This window comes from Hydra vulgaris, chromosome 03 (assembly GCF_038396675.1).
Source record: "Hydra vulgaris chromosome 03, alternate assembly HydraT2T_AEP".
Lineage (NCBI taxonomy): Eukaryota > Metazoa > Cnidaria > Hydrozoa > Anthoathecata > Hydridae > Hydra > Hydra vulgaris.
The window spans coordinates 53982695-54002726 of record NC_088922.1 but is presented as its reverse complement, the minus strand read 5'-3'; the positions used below and the strand labels follow the sequence as shown (position 1 = coordinate 54002726).

Genomic DNA, 20032 nt, shown 5'->3' with positions numbered 1-20032 from the left:
ATGAATGGATGATGGAGTTAAATGTTCCAAAATGTAAAGTTATGGAAATAGTATTCATGAATATGTAATGAATGATGGAAATACATCCCTTACTCTTGAGGCAACGGATATTGAGAGGGACCTGGGTATTTTCATATCTAATGATCTAAAATGGAATCAACACATACAGGTTGCAACACGTAAAGCGAATATGATACTTGGCCTAATAAAAAAACATTTAGATCAAGAGATATGAAAGTTTGGAGTAAATTATACACTACGTATGTTAGGTCGCACCTGGAATTCGCTATTCCGGTATGGTGTCCTTACTTAAAAGGTGACATCAAAGAAATCGAAAAAATTCAGCTCAAAGCAACAAAAGTACCTCATGATTTAATAGGATTACCTTACGCTGAAAGGTGTCGTCGGCTCAATTTTATTACTTTGGAAACTCGCAGGAGACGTGGTGACTTAATCCAACAGTTTAAGCTAGAAAACGGTTTTGAGAGTATCAATTGGCATAATTCACCAATTCGCAGATCATCTTCCAACGTCCTAATGCGTGAATTCACATATAATAATGCTCATCACAATTTTTTTACAAATCGTATTGTCAATGATTGGAATAACTTGCCGTCAGCATGCAAAAAGGTTCCGTCAGTTAACGCATTTAAGAATAGAATTGACAAGTATTTTTTTTCTCCAGCTGCAAACAGTATATCTTTTACTGAAGATGAGCTGCACGTTTATTAATTAATTCGTGCTTTAGCAGCTACAAATATTGGCTTTTTAGATACTATTTGTCATAGATGTAAAATTTATTTAAATAAAAGCAATCTTTTTTCCCTTTTTCCCAATTTTGATATCAACTTATTTGCTATGAATAACAATTACTTTTTTTTTTTTTACTTAAAGTTTATATTTCACAAACCATAAATTTTTGTATAATTTGTTGGTTTTTGTTTTGTTTTTTTTTAATTATTTGTCATTTTATCTACGAGGACTTATTTAAATATATTACTATTATTATTACTTTGAGCAGCGACCGTAATAATATTTGTAGATATGAGAAAATGGTGCAACTTTACGACGATGGGAAAGAGGCTCAAGCTTAACAGATAGAGCGGGCCCAACTACGTTTACAATGCGATTTTAGACATTAAATAGAAAAGAAGTATCATTAGAAGAACCAGCCCAAACATGACAACAGCATTCTACACAAGGACTAATAAAAAATTTTTAGAGGTAGAGAATGGAATCAGGAGTAAGAAAAAAGCAAGCACAATAAAGAGAAGCAACTTTTGCAGATGCTTATTAGCAATCGATTATATATATGGTTTCCACGAAAGTCAGTAGTAAACGATGATCCAATAAGAGGTAAAAAAAAGGACTCTTTTTTACGTCTTATTAAGAGGGTCTTAGTGAGAGGGTTGCCATTCATAAATATAGTAAATAAATGTTGCAGTAAATAACAGAATTTCGTTGGAGTTAAAATTTACAAGCCACTGTGAGGGCCGATCTGTTACAGAATTGAGATCAGATTCAAGATTGGCTATCTATTTTAAACGATAGAGCGGAGAAGACTTTTTATATAAATATATATAAGTTAAGATATATATCAATTAATACTACCGTAGAATGCACTTTAACAATTGTTTACTAGTGTTTTTATAACAATTTCAGCCGTTCGAAAGTAAATGATTTCATTAAAAAACTCTTAGAAAATAGTCTAATAGTAGTCTCTAGCGGTCTTCTAGATAACCATTATGGGAATAGAACTTAATGATATGTTTTTCCATTCCAATCCTTATAGATAATCTTTTTGTGACTATAGTGGAATTTAGATTTGTAGCTTTAATCTTAAAAACAGCAATTTAACTCAAATTAAATTAAATATATGTGTATATACATATAATTAATTTTATAGTTAAATTAAATGTATGTATATATAAATATATTCAATTTTATAGTTAAATTAAATGTATGTATATATAATGTACATATAATTAATTTAATTTTAGTAGTAGTAGTAGTAGTAGTAGTAATAGTAGTAGTTTCATTTATTTCGCCGTTAAGAATATATACAACGTACAAATATAACAAAAATAAATGGCTGGAGCAAGAAGAAGCCATCAATTAGCCTTATCACCGAGCCCCATTACAATCGTATTTTACATAAAATAACTACAAAGTACGTAAAATATTAAAAAATCTTTACAAACGTCAAGTATAAGAAGTTAAGAAACAAAAAAGTGCTAAAAAATTAAAAGTAAACCAATGTTAAGAAAGATATAAAATCTATAAATATATATGTGTATATACATACACACATACGCACATGACACATACACACATACATATATATACAGTTATGGCCATTGAAATCCGACCACCAGTATCATTTTACTTAAAACTAGTTTAATGTAGTAATAAACAATTGTATTATAGCAATAAAAGAATAACAGTAACAATTAATGATTATAATGTAACATATCATACACATTCAATGTTTTTAATATTTAGTGGCACCACCATGTGCTTTTAAGACTGCATTAATGCGATCTGGCATTGAATCCACGAGAGCCTGACAATATTCTGGCGTTATTTCATTAATTCAAGCTTGACGAATTTTGTGCGCTAGATCGTCCAGTGATGTAGGGTTAGTTCTGGATACTGCTGACTTTAACTTGACCCAGCAATTTTCGACTGGGTTCAAGTCTGGGGATGATCCCGGCCAAGGACCCAGAACCTGAACGTTGTGATCCTCTAACCAAGATTTTACAAGACGAGATTGGTGACACGGTGCACCATCATGCTGGAATATTTTGCAACGACGAATTTCCATCAAATTTGGAACCTTTTCTTGAAGGATTTTTAGATATTGTTGGGAGTTAACAGTCTGTCCCTTCTGCATTAAATAAATACCACATCGACCAGATGAAGCTATTGCGCCCCACACCACAATTGAAGGACATTGCTTGACAGCTGGTAGGTATACCTTGCATTATAACGCTGATTAGGTGGGCGACGAACTAATGACTTATGCGGAGCGAATTGCTTTATTTGTGTCTCGTCGCTAAACATTACCTGGCGCCATTTGGTTATTGACCAGTGTCTGTGAGCTCTACAAAATGCGATCCTATCACGGATGTTCTTTAAAGACAGTCGCGGTTTGAGGGCTGGACGACGAGAACGTAGACCTGCATCTTTCAATAAACGTCTTCTAATTGTTCGAGTGCTGACTGTAACGTCATTAGGTAGATCTGCCCTGATTTGTGTGCTGGATATTGTTGGATCTCTCATAGCAGCCCTGCGTATCATATTGTCTGTTTGTTTGCTATTAATTCTAGCTTTACCAAAACGTTTTCTGGGCGCAGTGGATCCCGTGTCTTTGATTAGTTGTATAATATCATGAACAGTAGATTTTGGCATTCGCACTTTTGCTGATATCTGACGCTCACTTGCACCATCCTCCCATAAAAGTTTAATATTAGCACGAAGACCTTCCTTCGTAGTCATAATTAAATTGTGACAGTTAAATGATAATCCATACCCTACAATGAGATATATAGCTTAATAAATTTTACAGTGCAATAAAATAAACGCTAATGTGATTGGCTAAAAGCTAATTAACTAATCATTGATGTCAGGGAAGAAAATAAATTGATTATTCGCATGCATGGACTGTTTTTCTTTATATTCAGCAGTGGTCGGATTTCAATGGCCATAACTGTATATACACGTTGCCTCGTATTGTCGTTTTTATAATAAAATGAGTAAAATTCCAACCACAACAACATAAAATATATAAAATTGTCAAAAGTAAAATAAATATAAGAAAATTTACAAAAAGATACTGCATGTTTAGATTAAATGAAACAAGAAATAAAACTTTTTAAACTTCAAGACTAAATATTCAAAAGTAAACATTTTTAAAGAAGTGTGATAAAGAAATTGATATTCTTAATAATAATAGTTGATCTTCTTATTATTTTTAGTTTTTTGGTAGTTAACTTGTTAAACTTCTTTAAGTTAATGTATCATTATAAATTTATTTTGATAACTTCTAAAAAAGACTGGCAATATTTAGAATATTAAAATCCATATTTACTAAATGATATTTTAAATTAGCTTTGAATTGCGGAAGTGTTTGTTTTTTATTATGAACAAACTGTTGAAAACTTTTCCATAAAAAAGGTCCCCGATAGAATAGAATAAGAACATAACTTTAGATTAAATTTTGGAGTTACAAAATTGTTTCCGGAAAATCTTGTGGGGTATTTATGGCTTATTTTACTAAAATATTGATTAAATATTGTTGGAGATTCGTGTTTTATTTTATACATGAATTTTAAGACTAAAAATATATTAATTTTGTACACGTTTAATGATCCAAGCTTACTTAAAAGTGGCTCGCAAGGCACATTTCTTGTTGCTCCAAATATAATTCGACAAGCACGTTTTTGCTTTGAATAAATTTTTTTCAACTATGTGTAATTTGTGCTTGCCCATACAATATTTCCGTAAGTTACATAATGTATTAAAGAAAAATATAATTTTTTTAATGACCTAATGTTTAAGAATGGTTTTGCTTTATACAATATTGCAATATTTCTTGAAAGTTTTCTTTCTAGAGAGCTTATATGAGTCTTCCATGTTTGTCTAGTAATAGTTTAATTTCTTCTGTCATAACAAACTTTATTAATTAAATATTATATTTTACAATTAAATAACAAAGTAGATTTATTTTGTTTATGGAATAGTATATACTTAGTTTGTGTTACGTTAATCGATAGTTTATTACATGTGAACCATTCGTTTACTTTGTTTAACTCTTCATTAACCACTGTAAAAAGCGTTTTAATATCCCTTGTGAATAAAACAGGTTGGAGTCATCCGCAAATAAAATAAAATTTAATAAGTTTGATGTAAAAGATAAATCATTTATATAAAGTGAAAATAATAGCAGTCCTAAAATCGAGCCTTGAGGAACTCCGCAAGTCAATATATTTTCGGACGTTTTACCTGTTTCATATTGTATAAACTGTTTTCTGCTTGATAAATATTCTTTAAACCAAAGTAAGTTATTGTTTTTTATTCCATAATGTTCAAGTTTTTTAAGAACAATGACATGATTGATGGTGTCAAAGGCTTTAGACAGATCAATAAAAACTCCTAATGTCAAACAATCATCATTGAAGGCATTTGTTACATGGGTTACTAGCTCGGTCAAAGCGTGATCGGTTGAGTGATTTTTTTAAAAACCAAATTGCTTGTTGAACAACATGTTGTTTAACGTTAAGTAGCTGTTAAGCCTATTATACATTATGCGTTCGAGTAACTTAGAAAAGCATGGCAGAACTGATGTTGGTCTGTAATTTGAAGTATTTGTGTCATCGCCAGATTTAAAAATAGGTGAGACTCGTGCAATTTTTAGTTTTTCTGGAACTGTACCTGATTTAATAGAAAGATCAAAAATTTGATATGGAGAGGATTCTATAATATTAAAAACTGATTTTACAACATGCACGCTAATTTGATCAAAACCTGCACTAGTGTTGTTTTTAAGACTATCTAGAGCAGATCGCAATTCATAAATATCTAGTTTAGATTCATCCATTACTTTATCATAGGTTTTTAAATATAAATCATATGAAGAAAAACTTGACGGAATTTTTTCAGCTAAGTTAGGCCCAATATTAAGAAAGAAGCTGTTCAAATTTTCAGCAATTATTGCTTTATCGTATATAAATTTACCATCTACTAAAATTTTTTTTGGCAGATTATTTTTTTCATAATTTTTTTAATTGACAATAATTTCTTTAATTACCGTCCACATCTTTTTAGTGTTTCCGTTAGTTTTTTCTTACAACTTTGAGTAATAAAGTTTTTTAGGAATTTTTTTTAGTTTTTTTAAATATATTTTTATAATGTTTATAGTTTGTTTCATTTTTATATGTTTTATTTCTTAAGAACTTTTCATACAACTTTTTTTTTTCTTCGAGGATTTTAGTAGGCCCTTAGACATCCAAGGACATAGGAGCGACTTGGTATTTATAACAATTTTTTTTCCCAGTAAACGCATTTTCATACTGATTACAAAAATGATGAAGAAATAGTTCGTAGGCATTGTTTGCCTCACTTGATTTTAGTATAAGGTCCCAATCAATTTTATATTTAAAAAAGTCTTGGAATTGTTGTATGGAGTTTTCATTGATCTGCCTCTTGTATATAATAGTTTATGAAGGCTTATTGTTAATTGTAATATTTTTAGTAATTAGAAATGTAGCAAAATGATCTGATAAGTCTGTCTTAATTATACCAGTATAAATAGGGTTTTTATAAAAGTTGTTGGTGATTATATTGTCTAGTAGTGTAGAAGAGTTTTTAGTAATTCTGGTTGGCTTATTTATTGTTGGAATAACATTATGTTGAAGAAGAGTATCTATAAAATATTTAATTTTATTTGAAGCATGTCTCATCAAGTCCAAATTGATGTCTCCGACTATGTATACATGCTTTCGTTCTTTATTGACTTTAGTTAAAAATGTATTTAAAAGAGTTTAAAACACTTTTATATTGCCAGCTGGTTTCCTAAAAGTAGTATTAATTATAATGTTTTTTTGTGGTTTTATTAACAGTTTCAATGCATAATGACTCACAATCTGTTTCATTTACACATAGGTCATAACGTGGGACAAAGTTAATTGAATTGCGAACAAAAATACTTACGCCTCCGCCACAATATTTTTTTCGCTGTTGATGAATTGACGTGTAATTAATTAATTCAAAATGTAAATTTTGTTCATCGTATTTGCACCACGTTTCTGTTATACAAATAATGCTAAACTTGTGTTTTATTTCATCCAAGAAAAGTTTTAAGTTTTCGAAATTTTTATTTAGACTTCGGATGTTAAGCATCTTTGCGTGTTTCAAAATGTTCTCTTTGTCTTTTTAATTCAGCAATTTAACTAATTTTAGTTCCACTGTAGTCACAAAAAAATTATCTATAAGCATTGGAATGGAAAAATATATCATTAAGTACTATTCCCATGATGGTTATCTAGCAGATAACCATCATGGGAATAGAACAAAATCTTTTACCGGCGATCGGGTCAAGTTATTATAAAAACACTATAAAGCTATAATTAAAGTGCATTCTAATTGACCGACGTCTGTTGTAGAAAAAGCTTTCAAAAAAAAGACGTTCGTTATACACATTTAGTAACACAATTTCGAGAAAGTTTTTTTGAAGATCTAAACAAACTAATCATAAAAAAAAAAGTTCCCAGATTTTTATGGTCCTAATAACCGGATAATTGAGGTAAAAGTTTTGTTGTATATAGAAACCACCCTATAGTTTTAACCAAAACGGTTTTTATATATATATATATATACATATATATATATATAAAAACCGTTAATTTTATATATATATATATATATATATATATATATACATATATATATATATAAAAACCGGTATGTATATATATATATATATATATATATATATATATATATATATATATATATATATATATATATATATATATATATATACACTGGCGAGCAAAAAAAAGTGAACAGCTACTGCTTACGCATAAAATGAAAGAGCTCTGGACAGAAACTCATACAAGCTTGTTTATTTTTGTTCGTACTATCAAAGAATTTACGTTTATCTTTCAAAGAAAACATGAATAAAATAGATATAACAATTTTTTAATAGTTACATAATTTGAAGTTTATGTAAACTAGGTATAACTTATGATCAAATTGATAATTAAATACCAATAAAAAAATATAAAAATGCATAATATAAGTCCCCAGAAAAAGAAAAACAAACTTGATTACTATTATATTTTCCTTATAGTAATTCTTATTAATGCTGAAAATTAGGCAATATAAAAGAAACAATTTCAGACAGGCATCAAATGTAGTTAATACATTTATAAAAGAAACCATGCAATTTTTTTATTTAATTTCTTCTGTCATAACAAACTTTATTAATTAAATATTATATTTTACAATTAAATAACAATTTATTTTATAATTTTCCTATTATATAAGTCCTTTAAAAGTAAAAACCTTTGAATAATAACTTCTAAAAAAGTAATATTAGCATACTGAAAATAAATTAAAGCTACTTTTAAAATTATATATACATATTTAAAATAGATATAACTTCAGCTGTTATTCATTCAATGATGGAATGTCTGGTTTTTCAAAAGTTTTTGAGATTCTAAATCTGAAATTTGGATATCTCGGTAATTATGGTTCTTGTGAATAGACAGCCACCGTCAGCGCCATTTAAAAAGAAAATTTTCTGAAGCTTTTAAAAAAGACAGAAAAATGCTGAGAGGTGTCAAAAAGGGATTTATTAATAAAGAAAAGGATATTGAAGGTGGAAAATTTTACTCTCCAGGAAAATATCAGAAAATATTATATGTTTTTTAAATGTGTTTTTTACAAAATAGTTTTTTTCTGTATTGCACAAAACTTAAAATAGGTTTCTTTAAAAAGTATAAAAGCAATCAACTTGAAATTTTCAGGTTGTGCTCAATAACAACTACTTGAGGGACTGTAGCAGAATTTAACACAATAAATGATATTATTTTAAGTTTGGAATAAATATCTTAAATAAAAAAATTGATTTTTATTTTGCTTCAATTGCTTTTATCCGCCATTTTTGATTTACAAATTTTTATTTAAAAATTTTGCTACAGTCCCTTTGTGTTTGAATCATAAAGATATTCTGAAATTTTTAGGCTCATTGGATGTATATTTTAGGAGCTATAAAGTTTTAAAAGTGTGTTTATATTTTACTTATTTTTTGCTGGCTCAGCAAAACAAAAAGTTTTTAATAGTTTTTTGGAGTGTATTTGTTGATGAAAATGATTATTCTTTTCATTTAAAGTTATTTGGAAACATTTATATTTAAAATGCAGAAGTTATTTTTTAACCATAGAGCCACCTTAAGAGACTTGTCATTTGCCATTTTTATGCAATGTTTTAAAAAGGACTCTAATTAAAACAGAAATATTATTATTAGCCAAATTTTATATATATATATACTAATGTCACTGATGTTTATCTTGCATTTCAAAATCAAAAAAAATGAAATAACAAATGATTTTTATTAGAATTTATTAATCTAATCTAAGTTGCTATCATTATCAGACTCAAACTCCTATGATTTATCTGATTGGTTGTCATCATCGACTTCTTGATGGTTATCACCATGATTGCTGTAACTTTTACATTTGCAAAGGTCTGTGCAAACTACACAAACTTTATTACAAGAGCATTTTCTAGTGGAAAAATCACGGCAACAACAGTGAACAAAATCAAGCGCCGAATCTGGTGCAGCAGGCAAATTTTTTGTTTGTTTTTTTGTTTTTCTTTATGTTCGTATTACATAATAAAAATTTTTTACAACATGTAAATTCGTAGACTAATAAATTAAAAGCCTAAATAAAATAAATACAAACAAAGGAATCTGATAGAAGATCATAATGATCTTATCGCCAGAACCTCCAGTTAGTTACAATCAAAAGTATTCGAAAATATTTTCAATCGAGAGAATGAAGTTTTTTAATTTGTTCTTGACAACAGGAAAAGTAATAGATAAATCAAAATAAAGTAAAAAAATTTGATTTTAGAGATATGGTGCACGATATGAAATACAAAATTGATTAAATCTTGTTTTACAAAACGGTTCATTTACGAAATTATTATTTCTTAAGTTGTATTTGTTTATGGATTCAAAGTAAATAGATTTTTAAAAACTAATTGACATAAATCGTTTTTTCACATATAAATAAAACGTAAGACGTTAAATACATTTAGTTCGTGTACATTGAGTACTCTCATTTCTATAAAATATATTCTAGAATATGAAAACCGATCTGCAAAATTGATTACCGGATAGCGTATTTCTGACGGCGGTAAAGACGTTGTAACTTACTTTTGCTTGTGCTCCCCCATACAGTAATTGCATAATTTATGTAACTGTTAACAAATGAGTAATAATGTGCTTGAACTTGGTGGGTTATTCACTTCTACATGTGATTGTTTTCTGATGAAAGCTTCATAATCAACTCTTTTAATGTGTAGAACAAGCAAATCTTTTTTTGGTGGTAACGCTTCCTCGCTAAATTTACCAGACTTAAATACGCAACAAGCGGAATTAACTGATTCTTCTTGTTCAGCCTCGAATAAGTCACAGACATGTTTCCAGTATATTTACTAGTTCATCAGATGGTGGTATTGAATCATCTAAAGTTTTAAAAGCATCTAAGTAATTTACTTTCTTCCGTAGGCACACTGAAGCGGAAATAATTTATTTAATCAATGTTCACCAGAAGCTGTTTGCATTTTTGAAACCACGATACTTTGAACAACTATAGTCTAAATTTTAAAAATTCTGTCAACGTCTTTCAAAAAATAAGGGGATTAAACGGGCAAGTCATGGATATTTTGTGTTCAAGATAGGTAACTTCTAGAGATGGTGCAAATTTTAAATTTTGTAATATTGATACTGGTATCAAATAAGTGATAGAAGCCTGGGAACAATATACACCTGAAAAATCAGAACCCAATGTCCCAAATGTAGAAGGAAGAAAAAATAACTTTTTTTTTGTAGTATATTAAAATTGATTGAAATTCATCGGAAAAATTAAGTCATATAAAAAATTTTTTTTATCGTTTTAAAATGGCGACCAAGGATAGTTAGAAAGCCCCTCAAATAATTGAGGGGGTTGTCAACTTTACAAAGTCATAACTTTTGAACGTTAAAATATTTTTTTACTAAATGAGAATTTTACAAATGAATTTTAGTTGAGCTCATAATGATAGAATTTTTTTTCAAATGCTATTATTGCCCCCTTTCCTAACAAATATTTGGACCTTAATTTAAGGGTAGTAAGGTTTCCAAACTCCCAAACTCTGGTCACCGTGGTTTTTTTTAAATATCATTTGGATTAGTATGAAAGCTCTTATGTGGAAGTTACTTATCTTGAAAAATAAAAATCTTGAAATTAATTGTTTGGTGTATATTCAATTATTTTTCAATTAGAGAATGGAAAATATATTTTATACATTAAATTTTTTTTTAAATTTTCATATCTAACAATTTCGTTAGGTTTTTTTTTATACATTATATATATATATATATATATATATATATATATATATATATATATATATATATATATATATATATATATATATATATATATATATATATATATATATATATCATATATATATATGTATATATATATATATATATATATATATATATATATATATATATATATATAATAAAAAATTTTAAAATCTATTATACACTATAGAGTGCTCAGTGTTCTTAAAAGAACAGAGCAATTATAAATTAGTAGAAAATCACAAAATTTTTCTCATTTAACACTCTGTTTCATCAATAAAGACTTATCAGAAATGCAACTCATCAGAAAGCATTTCCGATGAGTCATTATTAATGAAACACAGTGTTAAATGAGAAAAACTTTTGTTAAGTGATTATATATATATATATATATATATATATATATATATATATATATATATATATATATATATATATATATATATATATATATATATATATATATATATATATATATATATATATATATATATATATATATATATATATATATATATATATATATATATATATATATATATATATATATATATATTTATATTTAGGTGCGTGGAAATCGCGATTTATCATCTTCATAACTATCATCTTTATAAACTTTAGCAACTATCATCTTTATCAACCAACTTGGCAACTTTAAAATTAGCTATGGCAATAACTACACAAGAAATAAAGAAATTGTTTAAAGAAATGTTTAATGAATTTAAAAAAGAAATGTTTAGCGAGTTCAAAAGAGAAACAGAAGCAATGTTCAAAAAACACTTTTTTTCCTTGGATGAAAACTTAGACTCCGAGAGTAATTTTTATTCTGAGAATTTTTCAGATTGTTCGTATATTTTTCCAAGCGAATTAGTAAGTTTTCTTTTTAAGAATGTTATTGACAAAAATTCTAATCAAATTAGAATTCTCCACCTCAACATAAGAAGCTTAAATCGTAACTTTGAAAAACTTTTAAATCTATTAGAAGAAACAAAAAATCTTTTTAATATAATATGCGTAACAGAAACTTGGACAACTTTAAAAGATCTAAATAGCGCTTTTCAAATCCCGCACTTCAACATAATTTCATTAGAGAGACAAACGAACAAACGAGGTGGTGGAATTTTAATTTGCGCACATGAAACACTAACTAAAGGTTGTGGCTCAAAAACAACAGACTACAGATAAAACTAAACAATCAAAATTTGGATTTAAAGAAAAACTTTCAAATATTGATAATAATTCAAATAGTTTTATTTTAGTAGGCAAAAATAATAAACCTGCCCGCCAAACAATTATTCTACCTTTCGAAAAAAAAAAAAGTTATTGGAGCCTATATTTGGAACAAAAACTCCGGGGAATGAAACTGTTGCTGGTAATCAAATAATTCGTAATTTTGAAGTTTTTATAGGCGGTGTAAGCAACTAAATCAACGAAGAACAGCTTCAACGGTATATGGAAACTGAATTAGGTATCACACCTATATCAATTACATTAAACAGAGAAAATGAATTTAATAGATCATATAGAGTTTCTATAAGTATTTCAGAAAAATATAAAATTTTCAACCCTTCATTATGGGATAATATCATTATTAAACTGTTTTGAAAAAGGCGCATATTTTCTAATGTGGATCAACATTTTGTATCTAACTTGAACCAGAAAAAAGATTCCTTATTAAAATGGCTTTAAATAACATATTCCCAGTGAAAAAGCGCACATGGGATACGCGTGGATTTTTTCCACATGTAACCCATGTGGGGATTATTATTTTGTCCCATGTGGGTTTCATATGGTAAATCCCACATGGATTCCATATGGTAAATCCCATATGGGATACGCGTGGGTTTTTACCACATGTAACCCATATGGGGATTATTATTTTGTCCCATGTGGGTTTCATATGGTAAATCCCACATGGGTTTTATGTGGTAAATCCTACATGGGATATAGGTGGAAAATACGACATGCTATAGATCTTAAATGCCACATATTTTAATCCAAATGGTATAAAAGTAGTCAATACTAGACAAATGAAAGTCCGAATGCTTCTATGATAATTTTAAAAATTCTTTTAATTTAAAAATTACTTAAATAGTAATTTAAAATTAATCATCGAAGCTTTCAGAGAGGCTTAACTTAATCTGGTATTTGCTACTATATCCCATTCGGTATTCAAAACGTGTAGCATTTTTGATCTTTTACATGTGATGTTTTCCACCTATAACCTATGTGGGATTTACCTTAAACTATTATGACGAAATTTTATAAAATTAAAAAACGTGTTGCAAAATGAATTTATTTAAAAATAAATGCTATTAATCAATACATCCAAAACGAATATTAAAAATATTATTTTTTCTTTTGCGATTTACACGCCGTTTTTTGTCAATTGAATTAATTAAATCGCTTCGGCTTATATATATCGGTTTTTAGTATCTTCTAACTTTCTTCAAACATTTTCTAAAAAAAAAAAAAAATATAAATACAAATATATATAAATATAAATATAAAAATAAATATAAATATATATATATATATATATATATATATATATATATATATATATATATATATATATATATATATATGAGAGAGAGAGAGAGAGAGAGAGAGAGAGAGAGAGAGAGAGAGAGAGAGAGAGAGAGAGAGAGAGAAAGAGAGAGAGAGCAATTTTAATAAGGAACCTTATTATTCGAGCAATTTTAATTATTAGCCACTTTGAAGTCATTAATGACTACAATATTTCACAAATAATTATTTCCTAATTTATTACTTACAATGACTAACGTTTATGCGTAATTGAACACATATTATGCGTAATGATCTTGAACCCATGAGGAGAATCCTGAAAAAAAGTGATCAATAAGGAAAAGTAGTTAAACAAAAAAACGAAAACAAAAATGTAAAAACCTACTTTTTCAATGATGTAGACTTCTATAATAACAGGCCTTGACATCGCGCAAAATGCCGTAAAAACTGAAGGCCGATTAAACTTTCACTTTTACTTATATTGATATATTTTTATATTAGGTAGGGTGTAATGGCAGCCTATGTTTTCTAATAATAATCTCTAGTAAAAACGGAAATATAAAAAGAAAACCAAAAAATTGTTAAAAGATAATCATATTTTTCGTATTTCAAATTTCATTAAGAATATTTATGTAATATTAAATAGTATCAATAACAAGCAGAACCATAACAAAGTATATATCTATATATTAGAAAGATAACTGTATTTTTAATTTTTTTTGCTAAAAATGGTAACAATAAAAATCACCAACAATAAAAAACACCAATAAAAGTTGATTCAAGCAAAAAAAAAGTTTTATCAATATATCTCAACAGGGTTAAAGTCCTTATACTTGGCAACTTGTAGTCAATACACATACAATCATATAAACTTCGTCGCATAGCAAAATACTCACATATGCTCTACATATAATATCTGAAGTATATAAAACTTCACCAACATTAACTTTTCTCATAGCATTAAGGTGTTCGAATAGAATATTTGATTGAAGCGAACTTTCTTTATTTTTTAAAAATCTAACTGCTTCAAATAAAGCTGATTTTGTTTTTATTAACTTTAATTTGTTTACAGCTAAATATGAAATATTACAAATTGTGCCATTATGGTTAGCTACAAATGAATAATCATTGAAAATTACTAAAATAAATAATGAAACACCAAGTTTGTACATTTTTGATTGTATGTGTAAACTTTTTTTATTAAGCTGGAAAACAATAACATCGTTATTATCACTTATTATCACAAAGATTGAATATCGTCAAATATAATTTCATCCTCTTTTAGAAAATCATTTAACTCATCTGGTAAGATGCTTCGAAAACCGCTTGAAGTTACATTTTTTCTAACTTTACTTGCTGGTGTGGCTAAACAACTAGGCGGAATATTTTAAAAACAGATGGTGGGTTTAAAGGTCGTTGCTTCCCATATTTGCTTTCAAAAGGTGCTTCATTTGGCCAATGCAGTTGACATAATGCTGTATAGTCTGTAACAATAAAACCAGTTCTTGGGATAGCTTCACTACATCTTTTTCTCTCCTCTAGATTCTTCGGGAATTTATAAATTAATATTTTTGTCGTAGTTGAGTATTGATATTTTTGTTGTAGTTGTAATTGATATTGTAGTTGTATAAATTGATATTTTTGTTGTAGTTGAGATAGTTCGACTTGCAAAGAGATACACAGCATTTTAAAGGCATTTTTAAGGCATTTTAATTATTAAAAAAACTTATCGTTAGTTAGACAATATTATTACCTTACAAAGTTAACGCCTTGAACCTTACATCAACATCAAGACAATAACAACGTTATTGTCTTGATGTTGGGCTATCTAATTTATAAACCAATCACATTTTAAAGATTTATTAAAAAAGCGCGAACACAAACTTTCATCTAATGTTAAAAGATGAAAATGTTAACACAGTATTAGGAATTGGCCTTCAGTTTAACAACTTTGTTGCGCGATGTCAAGGCCTGTTATTATAGAAGGCCGCGGTCACACATAATATAATATTCTGAAACTAATAAACAAACATCTAAATTTCTATAAGTAAATTTATTCTTTGATCATTGCCTTCATATCCTATCTTATTTTCATATCATAATCTATTATGGAATTATTTATATAACATATCACAACAATATTATTAAATTTGTGATGTTCAAATATCATATGAACATTCTCTAACATGTTCATATGATATTTGAATATAGTTCTTGAGTATATTATCTGCAAACAATTGACTGATGCAAGTTCTAATGTTGTCAAAAACCAAGCATGCATGCATGGGACACTGCAGTGTCCCACAAAGAAATGCAGGTTTGAAAGTCAAATTTTCTTTATTAAAAAAAAAAAAAAAAAATAGGGAGGAGATAAGGAGGTTTCTGTAACTTTTTTTAGGCTCCAAAACTTTTAACTTTATATATAATAAGGTTCATAAAACTTAAGGGACTAACGAAGTACATTGAGGAACAAAAACAGGATATTTACTGAAACTTTTAAATTTTTAATCTGGAGTACCACAGTGTAATTGGGAATAAAGTCTTGGGGTCCAGTATTCAAAGTAATATGATCTAAAGTAATATATAAATTAAATAAAATGCTTTAAAATGCATGCAGTTATACATATAACTCCTGATAGTTAACTATATGTATAACTAGTTATACATAAAATTTATTATATAAACTTATTTTTTAAGGTTATGCTTGAACAAATTAGAACCAATTAATTCAAATTCAAGATTTAGTTCAAGTTCAAGTTATTTGTTCATTGTTTTTTCACTATTTTATATTTATTTGTTCAAATTTTTTAACTAGTACTAATTCTTACTACAGTAAGAATATTTATCATTGTTGAACGTGATTTTATTAGTAACTTAATTTTACTATCAACATATTTTGACAACACCCTTTACATTTTAAATGATGACAGCTTTACTTTTCTATTGATGTTAAATTTATTACGTTTCAATAACTCAGATTGAATTTTAACTGAATTATTGTAAGCTTTGTAAGGGTTTGTTGTATTTCAAATGGTGTTGTAAATAAAGTAAAAATAATATATATATATATATATATATATATATATATATATATATATATATATATATATATATATATATATATATATATATAGTATTTAGGCTATGGGATCATCCATAAATGATGCCAGTAGATAGAGGGGCAGTGTGAGTTTAACAATAATTGACAATGGGGAGGAGATGTTGAGACCAAAATAATGTCAATTAAAAAATTGAATTAAAAAAAAAAGTAAAATATTTTATTTAAAAAAAAAGTAAAACAATTTATGCTAGCTATGAGCAGGTTTTAGAGGTATTTACACCAACAATGTGGTCTAAAAACTTCTTGCTTTTGTTGCTTAAAACTGTAGAGGATCATAGGAAAAACAATTTAAATTCAGAAATTAGCTTGCTTATCTGAAAGAACAATTTACGCATTTTTTTTTTTACTTTTAGTACTGTTGAGAATAAATGTATAACTGAACCAGAAAAAAATTGATGGTATATGCATTTTTTATATTATATTAAAAATTCAGATATACCATCATAATACGATAACAAAAACTGACATCATTTTCAATGGGAAATGGCAAAAAATTGACTGAGTTTGATAAAGGGTGAAGTTGTTCAACAAACCGGGTCATCATCTGACATCATTATGCATAGATGACCCTACAATTTAAGTAAAATAAGTAATCAATTTGCCATATTTCTCTTTAGAAAGTGTAAGAAAAAAGCATTGTTATGCTGAGAACCTACCTATTGAGCAAGCTTTGACCACCTATTTTACAAATTTGAGAGACAGAAGTGGAAGTGCGAATCGCAAAAGAACTAATAACAATGCTCTAAATTGATTTTAACTTTGTAGACTAGCATTAATATAGTATTTAGTAATAATACATGATTTTTATAATTTGTATTTATTTCCATTAATTATCAGTTGTCAGTCTCCATTTTATAAAATGAATTAAAAAACTATTTATTTATAGTATAATAATAATACATAAATACTAGTTTCCTAATGCTATTATCATCACAATGTTAATGGTATTCGTTTTAAAGTGAAATTTTGTATCAATTTTATTGTTTTAATGTTATATTTATATATATATATATATATATATATATATATATATATATATATATATATATATATATATATATATATATATATATATATATATATATATATATATATATATATATATATATATATATATATATATATATATATATATATATATTACTTTTACTTTATTTACAACACCATTTGATATACAACAAACCCCTACAAAGCTTTCAATAATTCAGTTAAGATTCAATCTGAGTTATTGAAACGTAATAAATTTAACATCAATAACAACATAAAATCACGTTCAACAATGATAAACATTCTTACTGTAGTAAAATATAGTACTAACTGATAAATTTGAACAAATAAATATAAAATTAACAAAAACAATGAATAAATAAAAACATTAACTTGAACTTTAACTAAATCTTGAATTTGAATTAATTGGTACTAATTTATTCAAGCATAACCTTAAAAAATAAGTTTTTATAACAAATTATATGTATAAATAGTTATACATATAATTAACTATCAGGAGTTATATGTATAACTATATGCATTTTAAAGCATATTATTTTATTTAAACATTACTTAGATCATATTACTTTGAAAACTGGATCCAGAAGCTTTATTATCAATAACACTGTGGTACTCCAGATTAAAAATTTAAAAGTTTCTGTAAACATCCTGTTTTTGTTTCTCAATGTAGTTCGTAAGTCTCTTAAGTCTTAAGGACCTTATTATATCTAAAGTTAAAAGTTTTGGAGCATAAAAAAAGTTACAGAAACCCATCCTATTTTTTTCTTTTTTAATAGAGAAAATTAGGAATTCTTTGACTTTCAAACCTGCATTTCTTTGTGGGACACTGCAGTGTCCCATGCATGCAAGATTGGTTTTTGACAACATTTCAACTTGCATCAGTTAATTGTTTGCAAATAATTTACTCAAGATCTATATTCAAATAACTATAATATTATCCTAATAATACGTCTATTTGCACAAATCTTAATCTTATTTCTATAAGGAAAGATAAAAATTATTCGCGGTACTTACATACTTGCTTGCCATTCTCTTTATTAATATAAAATAATTTCTCACAAAATAAACGTAACGCAATGCAATGTCGATTTAAAAAATTTTTTTTTAGTTTTTTTTTAGTTTCCAGCTTTTAAATTAATTCCCATGCAAATCCCACAGGAAACCCACGTGGGATTTCCCATGTGTGTAAATACCATATGGTTCCCACATGTAACCCATGTGGGATTACCCACATGGGTTTAAGGTGACAAATTTCCATACGGATACCACATGGGAAAATCCGTCCCACATAAATCCCATAAATCCCACACGGAACCCACGCGGAACCCATGTGGGACGCGGTTTTATTTTTCACTGGGTTAAAGGAAGAAAATCTTCTAAAAACGTTTAGCTTGTGTACCTTTAATTGTCAGGGACTTAAAACAAATATTAAATATACTGAGACCCTAATAATTTCTCATGACATAACATTTCTGTGCGAACACTGGGTATCAAAACTCGAATATTCTATAATCAAAAACATCTGTAAAAACTCCCACTCATTATATTTCAGCCAGGCAAATAAACATGAACAGGGTCGACCTTTTGGTGGAAATGCCTTTTTCATACGAAAACATCAATTTCAAAATATTATATCTATTTACAAAGATGATAATATATTTGCAATAAAATTACAACAAGGTTATATTGACATTATTGTGGTTGGCATTTATCTAACCTCTTCACGAAACAATCAAACATCATTGGAAAAATACAAAAGTCAATTAAAGGAATTATAAATAGTCATGAGAGTAATGGCGAAGTAATTATACTTGGAGATTTCCAGTCATTTCCGCACGGAATATATACGATCTATTAGAAAGAACTAGCTCTAAGAGAAATAATTATTCTTTGATTTTATCTGAATTTATTGAATCAAACGAATTAGAATTAGTCGATGTAACTAAATGGTCGGGTCCTGCAATTACTTATCGACATCTTACATTACCAAACTCATCATATTGATCATATAGCTATTTCAAAGCATACATCTCTTCCAGTATATAAATGTATCGTTATTCCTCCTTCTTTTCAAAATGTAAGTGATCACTTGCCGCTATCGATTTCAATTGGACTTAAAGGTCAATATTATCAAGAAAATATAAATAAAATAACAGAGGATTTTAGCATTCCAAGATATCTCTGGAATAATCTAGACTTTATAAACTTATATAAGGATCACTTAAATA

The 20032-nt window shown here is 27.4% G+C and overlaps 1 long non-coding RNA gene across 1 annotated transcript; it reads right to left on the bottom strand.

Annotated features, from left to right (window-relative positions):
* Nucleotides 1-13426: 13426 nt before the first annotated feature.
* On the bottom strand, nt 13427-19154 carry LOC136078267 (uncharacterized). The gene is made up of 3 exons (XR_010637666.1): nt 18819-19154; nt 13924-13991; nt 13427-13606 (listed from the first exon to the last, which is right to left on the bottom strand). It is a non-coding gene; the product is annotated as an uncharacterized LOC136078267 (long non-coding RNA).
* Between the last annotated feature and the right edge of the window lie 878 nt (nt 19155-20032).